The sequence below is a fragment of the Hibiscus syriacus genome, unplaced genomic scaffold, assembly GCF_006381635.1.
Source record: "Hibiscus syriacus cultivar Baekdansim isolate YM2019G1 unplaced genomic scaffold, ASM638163v2 tig00116989_pilon, whole genome shotgun sequence".
Taxonomy (NCBI): domain Eukaryota; kingdom Viridiplantae; phylum Streptophyta; class Magnoliopsida; order Malvales; family Malvaceae; genus Hibiscus; species Hibiscus syriacus.
The window spans coordinates 5181943-5194159 of NW_024063508.1; the positions used below are offsets into that span (position 1 = coordinate 5181943).

The window sequence follows — 12217 nt, forward strand, 5'->3', positions numbered from 1 at the left end:
ACGCTTATCATGGAATTCATATGGAATTACTAAAATGCTGCCATCTTCGCTGCCATATTCTAGCCTAAATAAGTGACCATCCACTTGATTTTCAGATCACTTCTTATCTCGAATCTCAATATCAAATTCCTATAGTAAAAGCACTCATCAAATTAAACGAGTTTTGTATCATTCTTGGTAAATAAATGCTTCAGCACTGAGTGATTAGTATGGATAATAACTTGCGTACCCACTAGATATGAAAGAATTTTTTCAAAAGCAAACTCCACAACAAGTAACTCATTTTCAGTTGTGGTGTATTTAACCTAGGCTTCATTTAATGTCCTACTTGCATAATGTATCACATGAAACATTTTATATTTTTATTGAGCCAGTAATCTACAACAAAATCACTAGCATCATACATTACTTCAAAGGGCAACTTCCAATTTGGTGCTTTCATAACAGGGACATTTACAAGCTTCATCTTGATTGTCTCAAAAGATTTAAGCACCTCTTCATCAATGAAAAACTTCATGTTTTGCTCCAGCAATAGACACAATGGCTTTCCAATTCGAGATAAGTCTTTAATAAACCTTGTATAGAAACTAGCATTACCAAAGAAACTTCAAATTGCATTCAAAATAGTATGAGGTGGCAATTTTTCAATAACCTCCACTTTTTTTATCTACTTCAATTTTATGGAAGGAAATTCAGAGCCTTAGAACTATACATTCCGTGGCCATAAAGTGACATTTTACCCAATTCAAAACTAAATTGGTCTCCTCACATCTCCTCAAAACTGCAACCAAATTGTTCAAACACTTCTCAAAGTCTTTCCCAAAAACTGAAAAATCATACATAAAAACCTCAAGATAGTCTTCAATCGTATCAGATAAAACAAGCATCAAACAATGATAGAATGTTGCTAGAGCATTACATAACCCAAATGGCATTCTATGAAAAGCAAAGGTACCATACGAAAATATGAAAGTTATTTTCTCCTAGTCCTATGGAGCTATTAGAAATTTGATTGTAACCACTATAGCAATTAAAAAAATAAAAATATTACCAACATGTCGATCCAACATTTGGTCTATGAATGGTAATGGGAAGTGGTCTTTTCTCGTTGGTTTGTTAAGCTTCCTATTGTAAATACATATCCTTTAACTAGTATTATTTCTTATTTGCACTAATTCATTTTTATCATTGATTAATATGTTGTTGTGCATGTGGTATTTAGCTCTGCTGAGTATAATGTTGCTGCTGATACTTTTGGTGTTGTAGATTAACAACATTCTGACTTCTCCAAGAAAGATTAAGATGATTTCTAAAATTTGCAATGTATGTATTGCCAAAAGCATTATCATTCCTTTGATAATTTCATACATAATAAATAGACTCCAAATTTTGGGGGCATTCATCAAAATTATGGTCATCACCACAATATACACAAGAGATAAGAGATTCGACATTGATTTCGTACATTCCTCCTGGTTTGTGAAATTTCTTTACCATTTTAGTTAATGTTGAAATCTGATACGCCATAGAGTTGAAAGCTTCAGAGTCTACTGTTACAACATTACGTCGTCCAAAAGTATTGCACGTAATAGGATATTAACAATCATTAATGAAAATCCTTTCGATAATATCATATGCTTCATTGTATGCCTTATCCAACAATGCTCCATTTGCTGAAGCATCAACCACCATACGAGTGTGTATATTTAACCCATTATAAAACATCTCCATTTAAGTCCAGTGTGAGAATCTATGCATAGGACACTTCCATAGCAATTCTTTAAATCTTTCCCATGCTTCATACAAGGTTTCATCTTCCATCTTATTTAATAAAGTTAAATTGTTTCGAAGCTTAGAATTCATATTCGACAAGTTAGACCATAACAAGAATTTCTGTGCTTATTTATTCTAAGATGCTACAGCACCTAGTGGTAGTGAACTCAACCAAACCCGTGCTTTATCACGCATCAAATAAGGAAATAACTTCAACTTCAATGCCTTATCCAGAACATCTTGCTGAATAAAAAGAATCGCAAACCTCTATAAATGCTCTCAAATGAGCCCTAGGATCTTGGGCAACAGATCCTCCATACTGTCCCATAGATTGTAGCATTTGGAATATAACTGGTTTTAATTCAAAATTCACAACATTAATAACTGGCCTAACAATCATCCAACATCGGTACCACATGCTCATGAATAGGGCGATTACGATCATCCAAGTTCTAATATAGTTACCCAACTTCGATGCCAGCTAGAAACTTATCATTTTCTCCATTCTGTAGTAGGGGTAAAATACCATTCCCTCGTCCAACCATAGAAACTGCATGACAAGGTCTGCTAAAAATTGTTTCAATCTATGGGTCAAATGGCTCCAGTTCTTTGTTACTTCGGGGAATACACTAGTAAAAACATAAATTAAGAATACCTACAAAAGAAAAAAAATAAGTAAGCAAAATTAAGAAAACCCTAAATCAAACTGATGCTCACTAAAAATTACGCCTAAAAACTTGATGCTACATAAGATGCTATAGCATTAAGTGCAAGTATACATATTGCTGAAGTAATAAAGTGGTAGCGATTGATACTTTAGATGTCAAACCCACAGGGAACAAATTGTTATCATTAGAGTTTCCAAAAATAAGATGTGTCAAGTATAAGATATGCTAAAAATAGGATAATAAAATCAATAATTAAAACACCAGTTCATGCTACAGCAGTCCAGGAAGCAATTAGTCAGCTTTGAAATCAACAGATAAAATATTATGAACTTCAAAATCTCATGCAAACAATATACACTCAATCTATGCGATCAACATTGATTAAAACCTTTTGAACTATTTGAACCATTTTCATCAATTAAAGGCTCAAAATATTAACAACACTAATCCATTAGCTACATATTGTTCAACACACAATATGCTACCCATCAACACCAATGCTCACAAAGGTATACAACAAATCGAGTGAAACTATTTCTAGAATTAATTATAAATACTATATATTTAATTACAAGTATTGCTACTCACAATCATAAAGTACCAAGCTCATCAAATAAGTATCAAAGTAAACACAAAATAAGAAATTCACATCATCCAAAAAAAGTTTAAACATTTAAAGTTTTAACATAGAAAAAATGGTATTTTGGATAGCTATCAATCGTCACGTTTTTCGTTCTCAATTAACCCCATTTTATAGCTTGGATGAGAATTTTTATCTCCCAATAAAAGAGGTCCACATTTCAGGTGATATCCATCCAATTGACAACTACTCGAGCCAACTATCCCAATCCAAAAGGTTCTCCCAACCGTCTCGAGCTTAGACGACAGCTACAGTATCCGGTTGGTATTTATTACAGAGCTACGACATCAGTGAAACATTTTTCAACAACATAAATCAATTTTAGCATTTGACAACCTACAATGCTAATATTATGAAAAATGTATAATACTAAGTAAATTTAATCCTAAAATGCTCCTACACAAGCTTAAGTTCAAACTAAACCGAGGTGAAAAAGGCTACTAAATATAACTCTTTTATAGAGTTATCAGCTATCCACCATTTGTGCTCCTTGAATTTTTCATTGTCCACCTTAGCCATTGATAACATCCCATTCAATATCAACTCTTATCCCTCCACCCTTAAGTTTTAAATTTTAAAACCTTTTTCCCCTCTTTCACGTATGTCATTTACTTTCATTAACTTTACCTTTTCTTTACCTTCATCTTCTCTATGATTCTAAAATCTTTGTTAACCTTATTCTCCATTTTCATCGTCTAACTAACATATGCCATGGAACCTAAAAAGAAGGCGAGCATGAAGTTGTCTGGCTACATGTCTACCCTTCATCATGTAGTGCCTATGTTGCACGAAGTTTCACCGTCAGAGTAGGTTACCAGATTCATGGATGACAAACAACAATAGGGTTATGAAGACAAATTTTTTGGCTGATACTTTTACTATAAGAAAAGTTTCGATTTATCCACTATGGAGGAGCCTCAGATTTTTTATTACATTTCCGAAATGGTCGCGTAGTGAGGATGGGAGAAGTTATGTAATCATCCCGTCGAATTCAAAAACAAGTGGTGTGGGAGTTTTACAGTAATATGACTGATCAGACAAAGCGATTAGTTTTTTCCATGAAAAATTGTCCATTAGTAGGCAAGCCCATAAACACTTTATTTGGTATCGCTGGCGAGTTGTACGATCATTCGACATTTGTGGAAAATCTAACCAAGGAAGAATTGGAGCAAGTGGGAAGAGATGTTTGCCTACCTAGATGCTTTTGGATGAGATCAATGGTTGGAGTTCGAATCATTAAGCGACTTGATCTTCATCGAGATTCTAGGGTATGGTTTATCTTCCTTAGAGCTCGTTTAATGCCAACTATTCATTTTCACAATCACTAAGGATAGAATTTTACTTCTTCACTCTATTTTATCGGGGGGAAATCGATTATTTCTGCTGAAATGTTTTTCTTGTGACCAGAAGACATTAGGTTACTCATACTTTTCATCTTTAATCATTGTAGTGTGCTACTAAGAACAAGTAGTTGTATTGTCTTCTTATTAGATTATAGAAAACCGGAGGCCGATTACCCCCATTACTGTTAGGCGAACACTGTTGAAGAAAGGGTTAGATCGCAATGAAGTTCCTAGTGAGCCATCTATTCCTATTGCCACAGAACAACTTTCTCATGTGGATGACCAAACCTTGGAGGACTTGAGATGTCTATAGCATCTATTAGTGCTAAGCAAGATCAAATCATGGCATTGTTAAGCCATTCTCTTCAGAGTCAATCCCAAATGCACAGCACCCAAGTTTAGTATTAGGAGTATGCAAAGAAAAGGGATCTAGCGACAAAGACTATGTTTGCCAAGCTATTTAGTGAAGTTGAATGGATGTTCTCTACCTTTCTAGCACACATCTTGGAGAATTTTATGCAGTTAGCCATGTCTGATGCTGGTCATAAATTAGCTAGCACCGAGAGTGCTAATGCTACACAGTCGGATGGTGAAGAAGAAACAATGGCCATGGATACCAAGTCATTAGAAGGTGAAAAGGAAATAGAGGGTGATGAAAAAAGGGATAATGAAAAGGAGGAGGAATCAGAAAAATATACTAAAGTTCTGCCAATATATGATTATGTTCAGGAAGAAGAAGAGCATGTGAGCAGCTGCAAGAGAAGGGCACATATAGAATCAACTACCGCGAGTCCATCCGAGAGCACTCCTATTGCACATGTCACCGATGCTAATACACCAAAAGTTGAAACGAAGAAAAAGTTGGACGCTACAACATCCATAACTCCAGTCTCGGATGCTGATGTGGCAAAAGCCATATTAATGTCAACCAATCAAAAGAGGAAGAGCTCAATGAAGGAAAAAACAACAGCAAAGCGTCTCCGGCCAAATATTCTCAGCCCGCGTAAAAGCCCAAGGAAACCCACTTAGGGGAGTTTTTCTTCCCTTTCTCATTTTTAGTTTGTTTTTGTGTTATGTTCTTCTTGTTGTGTTTTTCATTTTTCATCCATTAGGAACAATGTATCCATTAGGTTTGGGGGGTTGTTGTTAGTTGAATGTTGCATTTAAGAAGGAAGTTTTGCATTTTAAATTGCATTGGTAATGCTATAGGATAATTTTGTAGAAATTAATGAAGTTGTTAAGGGAATTTTAGTGATGCCCAATGATGAAGATTAATTGATATGAAATGCTATAAGGAATATTGTAGAATCTTTTCGAAACTAGGATTCTTAAAAAAATTTACACTTAGGTGTGTGTTATGAATATTTAGAGAATTTAGAAATTTTTTAAGTTGTAAATCTCTCATATTTATTAGATGCTATAACAATGTTGCAGGGAAAAAAAGAGATAGAGACCTTAAGAAATAAGTTAGGTAATGTTGGTAATAGCTCCATCATAGCCTTAGGAACTAAGTTGGGTAATGATGATAATAGCTCCAACATAGTGGGAGAAATAAGTTAGAATTCCAACATTGGTGAGGGAAGTTTCTGTAGTATTGGATATCTTTAACAGAATATGTGCGAATTTTTATAAATTAGTTTAGTATTGATTGAATACACCTAAATTACACACACTGCACTCTGAGGATTCTAATTTTTGATGAGATGAAATTTCATTTCCTTATTTGAGAATACATCTATGCTTTAGCTGAGGGCTGAAAAAGAAACTTATCTACTTGGTTAATTTATTAAAGTTATTATGTGGCATTTATTTCATCCATGTTTTGCTTGAGGTCAAGCAAACACTTAGGTTTGAGTGTGTGATAACTCTCCAAATGAGTTATCTTTAGTATCCTTTTTCACTTAGGTCTAGTTTTAAATTGAGCATTTTTAGGAGCATTTTAGAATTATATTTTCTTAATTTTATACATTTTGCATATTAGGAACTTTGTGGGTTCTCAAGGGATAAATTTGATTTTTGTTGCTGTAAATTGTTACACTGATGTCGTAACATTGCAGGAAATGTTGAGCAAATGTTGTAGCAGTTGATAAAGCTCCAGAAGGTTAGGAAACTTTCTAGATGGGATAGTTAGCTTGGACAGCTGTCAATGGGCTGGATATCACCTGAAACGTGGAAAAATTTCATTGGAATATGAGAATTCTATTCAAGCTATAAATGGGAGGACTTGCGTGCCAAAAAGTGTGACAACTAGAAGCCATTTGAAAGTACCAATTTTCTACGTTAATTCTTCGTATGCCATGGAAGCTTAAGCCCCCTACCAGGGATTGCTACAACACAAGGAGAGCTCGATGAGTAGCATCGACAGTCAGCAAATCACCATTCGAGGCCTTTTATTGAGAGAGGGAGTGATTTGAATGTTTTAAACTCTTTATGGATGATATTGTGGATTTCTTTTTTTATGTTTACTTTGATACTTCTTTTATGAGCTTGATACTTCTTTTATGAGCTTGATACTTTATGATAGTGAGTAGAAATACTTATGATTAAATATATGGTAATTTTGATTATTTCTAGAAATAGATTTGGTTGATTTGTTATATACCTTTGATAATATTGGTGTTGGTGAGTAGAAGAGTGTGTACTAAAAAGCATACAACCAATTGATTGGTGTTGTTAATATTTTGAACCTTTAATTAATAAAAGTAGTTAGAGAATTTCAAAAGGTCTTAATCAATGCTGAATTTGGTACACTTTGTTTGCATAAGATTTGATGTTCACAATATTTTCTCCATCGATTTGATAACTGACTTAGTGCTCTCTGGACTGCTGTAGCACAAACTGGTGTTTTCTTTATTGATTTTACTATCATTTACTTCACATCTTTTCATATTCAACATTCTTTATGTTACAAACTCTAATAAAAACATCTTGCTCCTTGTAGGTTCGACATCCGTAGCATTCAATTGCTACCACTTTATTACTTGATACCGACACTTGCACTTGTGTAATTGCTATAGCATTTTTGTAGCATCATATATTATTTACCATATCATTCTACGTGAATTTGATATGTTAGATCTAACATCAACACCTTTATTCCTCTAAAAAATCTAAAAATCTCATACAATATTAAAATTTTAAAACCAAACATAGCTCTGTAACATTTTTAACCGACCTAGAAGAAATAGGTCGAATCTAGAGAATCCACTTTCTAAATTGTCCCTCAAGAAAATCGTGTTGATTAAAAACTTAAAATTTAACTTTAAAATTATGGAAACATTTATAAACTTCAAACTTTATTATTTTATTAAAAATAATTATCCGAGGAAAATCTGATATAAATAATAAATATTCAAAAGGGTGTGCTTAAACAATTCCAAAAATAATTATAATGTCCAAAGTTTCAATAAATATAATAATCCCAAATAATAAATAAAATAAACAAAATAATCGTTGAAAGAATTTGAGTAACGTTCATACAAAAAATAATTTTATCTGAAAGTGAGCACTCTCTAAGTATCGGGCTGCGTAAACACGAGCATCTGAAAAAATATGGAGGTGTAAGCTATTAAGCTTACTGTCTCTAAAGTGAAACCAAACACACATATATCAGATCACAAATCATAATCGCAAATCGGATCATAATATTCATGGCACGATTAATATGCAAATGTAAATGTACTCAAACATCTTTCACCGTTCGAAGAATAGGTTCCTTAAAACCACTCTCTACTAACATCGTTTGAACTGAAAGTTTGTCTCAATGGGAGGAGCCACTGATAATCCGTAGTAAAATTCATACCGAAAGGGTGAATCTACTAAACTCTCCTGATCATAAAACCCAACTTAGTATGACATGATAACAAATTTTATCCAAATTGTGATCTGATCTGAATATATATATATATATATATATATATATATCCAAATGCATCACATAAATTACGTATCTAACAAATCAATTTGCATCGCAAAATATTTTTTGAATAAAATGACAGTTAATCAATAATCGCAAAACGATCATGCTCTCAAGTTAAAAGTAATTATTTCAAATAATCAGAACAACACGGAATTTATTTTTTTGAAAGAGGGTACTTTGTATTAATATAGATTACAAAGTACACCACTTCAAGGACCTCATTAAAAAACCTCCCTAATCCTAAATGGAGGAAAAAGAGTATATCTTGAGGTGGTAAGTATCAACAAACACAAAAACTAACAACACACAATCCATACACCGACCCTACGACAACCCCCGGCAGTACAGAAAAGCCATACCAGACAAACCATTTGAAGAAAGAGAGAAACCAAAAATGGGGACACACACAAAACGACACAACCAATGGAATGAACCAACACCTCTAACGTAACATCAACAACATCCATAGCTTGAACCGAAGTCAAGCACTAAGACCTAAAAAACTCACTCGCAGAATCTGATCCATATGAGAAGGGAGAACATGAAGCTCGAAAGCTAAAGAGCAAAGCAGACTCGAAGAATAGGCAACAGTTGCAAGCATAAATCCGACCCAAAACAGCAACATCACCCTGACTTGAACGAATACAAGCACTACGAAAAGAAAACTCACTTGCTGAACATCCAAAAGAAACAACTCTCATAAACCAGTAAACCACCCCCTGCTACCCTTTGCACTCTTCTTCTTCTTTGTTTTAAGGGAATTAATTCGACAAAGAGCCTGACAACCTTTTTGAACAGTAGAAGCTTTGCAACCTTCAGTCACTAATATGCCCACAGCAGAATAAAAAACTCCTTTCTAAATAGGAAGGACTTTTCGCTAAGAAAATATTAAAGATGGAAAGGGTCCTACAATATGGGTTGGCTCCCTATTAATACCAACTAAACCGATTTTATCATCCACCAACAGATAAAACGGCCCATCCTACGACACTGAAGAATAAACAATCACCGACTGTCTCCACATTTCCCACAACAGGATTTGCATGCGGGAACCAACTTTTCATGGTACCATCTCCACTTGTCTTTAATAGTGTCCCGATAAAACTTTCGACAATAAAGTTTACCTCGAAACCAACACTGCATCTGAACCCTCCTGCACCCTAGAAAACAACTCATCGTCGACTACTGCTGAATTACGCCACTCCACCACCGGCTGAAATGCCATCAATGAACACAAAAAGCATAACACCAACACGGGAGCGGACAATGGAAAGAATCTAAGAGCAACACCGAAGAACAACACGGAAAATTTAGCACTGGAAAAAGACATTCCTTAAAAATAATAATAAGGATGCACGTAGCGATTACCACGCTCAACTCTATCAGTTGGTGGAACCAAATTGACTCGATCCACTCTGGTAACACATATTGGTTTAAACTAAGCCGAAAAAGGTGGAGGGGTAGTAATTTTGTTCCCAAGTCAAGTTCTCCCACAAAAATACAAGGTTCGAATCAAAATCTCAATTACACATTTTTGAATATTATAACATTAAAATGATATATTAAAAATAATTTAACTTGAAACGAGAGAACCGGGTAGCAAGCTACCGGTTCGAATTATGGCAGCCCGGTTCTACCACAACCAAGGCTGTCGGCGATAAAGGTATAATGGCAGCAGCGATATATGGGGTCGGTAGTATCAACAACCACCTAGCTGGGACTTGAAATGACCGAAAAAGGGTTGGTAGCATCCCCCACGACCAACTGATGTGCTACTCAGGCTCAAAATTGGCCGACTAGGCCACCCCATTGAAGCTCTGACATTGCAAACGGCTTATATGGCCGTGGGTGGTGCTAACAGCAACGAATTGTGTTTTACCAAGGTTGTACGGCGGTGAAGAACTACAAACAATGAACGAGGGAAAGGTCACGGTCAAATGATAGCACCGATGGCCTTGGCTTGGAATGAACGACGATGAAACAATTGAGGATGAAATGGCGATGAGAGAGAAATGGTGCACGAAATATGAAAAAAAAAATAGAGAAAAGAAAATAGGGGCACGACTAGAATGAAAGAAATAAGGCTGAGAATTGTGTTATAAAATAAATTACGTAAATCGCAGGGTTAGTCTCTACTTTTCCTAGGGTTTTGAAAGGGACCTATAACTTTATCATTTTTGCAAAGTAGTCACTAACATCAACTTAGGGATTTGAAAGAAAATTCCAAAATTTCTAGGATTTTAAATTTGAGGGAAATTTGGGGTATTACAACTCTACTGTCCTTAAAGAAAATTTCAACCATCAAATTTACTTGAAAGAAATAGAATGAATAAAGAATATACCTGAAATAATGTTTTGCTTGTCCTGATCTTCATGTCTCCGAGTAGCATATACCAACTCATGCTGCCTCACTGTCGATCTAGCAAACTAATATCCTGAGTCAGTCTACCCCACCTAACTGAACCTGTAGGTCTACCTTACTCTATACCTCTGGTCATTGTGTGAATTGACGCCTAAAATTGATTTGAAACATAGGGAGTAGTAAGTGGAAGCAAACATTCGCCAAAACGGTGCTTTAGATACCCATTGAGAAAACAACCTTAAGTCTTCCTCCAACTCTCTCTCGCATGCCACTTTTTATAGTATGAGCACTGTGGTACCCCACAGGCACCAATTGAATCTCCAACATTAACAGTCAGAATAGTAGAAGTCACCAATCCTGCTCCATAATAACTTTAAAAATATGATTCTTATCTCGATCTCTTACCAAACTAATTCACATGACTAGTCTGAGTAGATGGTTCTGATTTCTTTCGAGCTCTATCAAAATTCTAGAACTTAGAACCTAACGTCAGTGGCTCTATCCTCTAAACAGTCCTAGCTCACGTAGTTAACTTACTGAATCCCGTGTCGTGATACAAGGCAACACCAGACTGGAGTATAGGTCAGAGGTCTTTTAGAAACCAGTAACACATTTGCTTTTCATTAGAAATCAGCCCCGGAGCATATTTGATCAGTCTCAAAAACTCTATCTCATACTTTTTCATGGACATGTTCTACTTCAAGTTCAAAAAATCATCACGACACTTCGATATATACTCAGCTCCCAGATAACAATCCCAAAATTTTTGAAGAAAATACTCTCATGTGATTTGTCCGACTGAAACTATATCTTCCTCAGCCTCCCACTAGATTTGTTCTTTCCCGCCTATAGAGATACATTGACCCTCAATTTACGATCATTGGGGTAGTCCATTTCAACAAATAGGCAATGTATCTTCTTCAACTAGTACTTAGCATCAGTTGGGTCAGCTCCAACTTACCCAGAAATATTATCATTCTAGCAGCCAAGAATTTAGTCGAAATAGTTTTCCTAGCACCATTAGCCTAATAGAGATATCTAAGTAACTTTTGGTTCATTAAAGCATTATCAACATTGGTGATCTCATTTTCCTTAGAATATTGAAATCCATCATCCTAAGTCTGATGTGCGGGTGGATTTTCACCTCTGGTCTGTTGAACTCCAACTTTATCCTCAGGCTACTCATCCCTATCGGTTTCATGAATTTCATCTTGGTTCTGTGTCTGACATGCTAGGGGTCAAGGGTAAACTCCAGCGAAGTGGCACGACCCTAACCTTGACCTTGATTGATCGCTAACCGAGAGCTCCTACAAGGTGACATAGTAAACTGTTTACAAAAGACAAATCTTAAAATTAAAGTTGGTACTTGGTGTTTCAACTTAAAATATTTATTTAAATTTAAAATAGGAAAAAGAAAAGAGAAAGGAAATTTATTCTATAAATTCCATTTTTGCCTGAAATATTTTGCGTGCATGCAAAAAAATTTTTTAGTTAAAACTTTGTAGTTGAGCT

The 12217-nt window shown here is 35.1% G+C and overlaps 1 non-coding gene across 1 annotated transcript; it reads left to right on the forward strand.

The window, feature by feature from the left end:
* Positions 1-1747: 1747 nt before the first annotated feature.
* Positions 1748-1854, forward strand: LOC120193246. Its single transcript, XR_005522848.1, has one exon. It is a non-coding gene; the product is annotated as a small nucleolar RNA R71 (small nucleolar RNA).
* The last annotated feature ends 10363 nt before the right edge of the window (positions 1855-12217 follow it).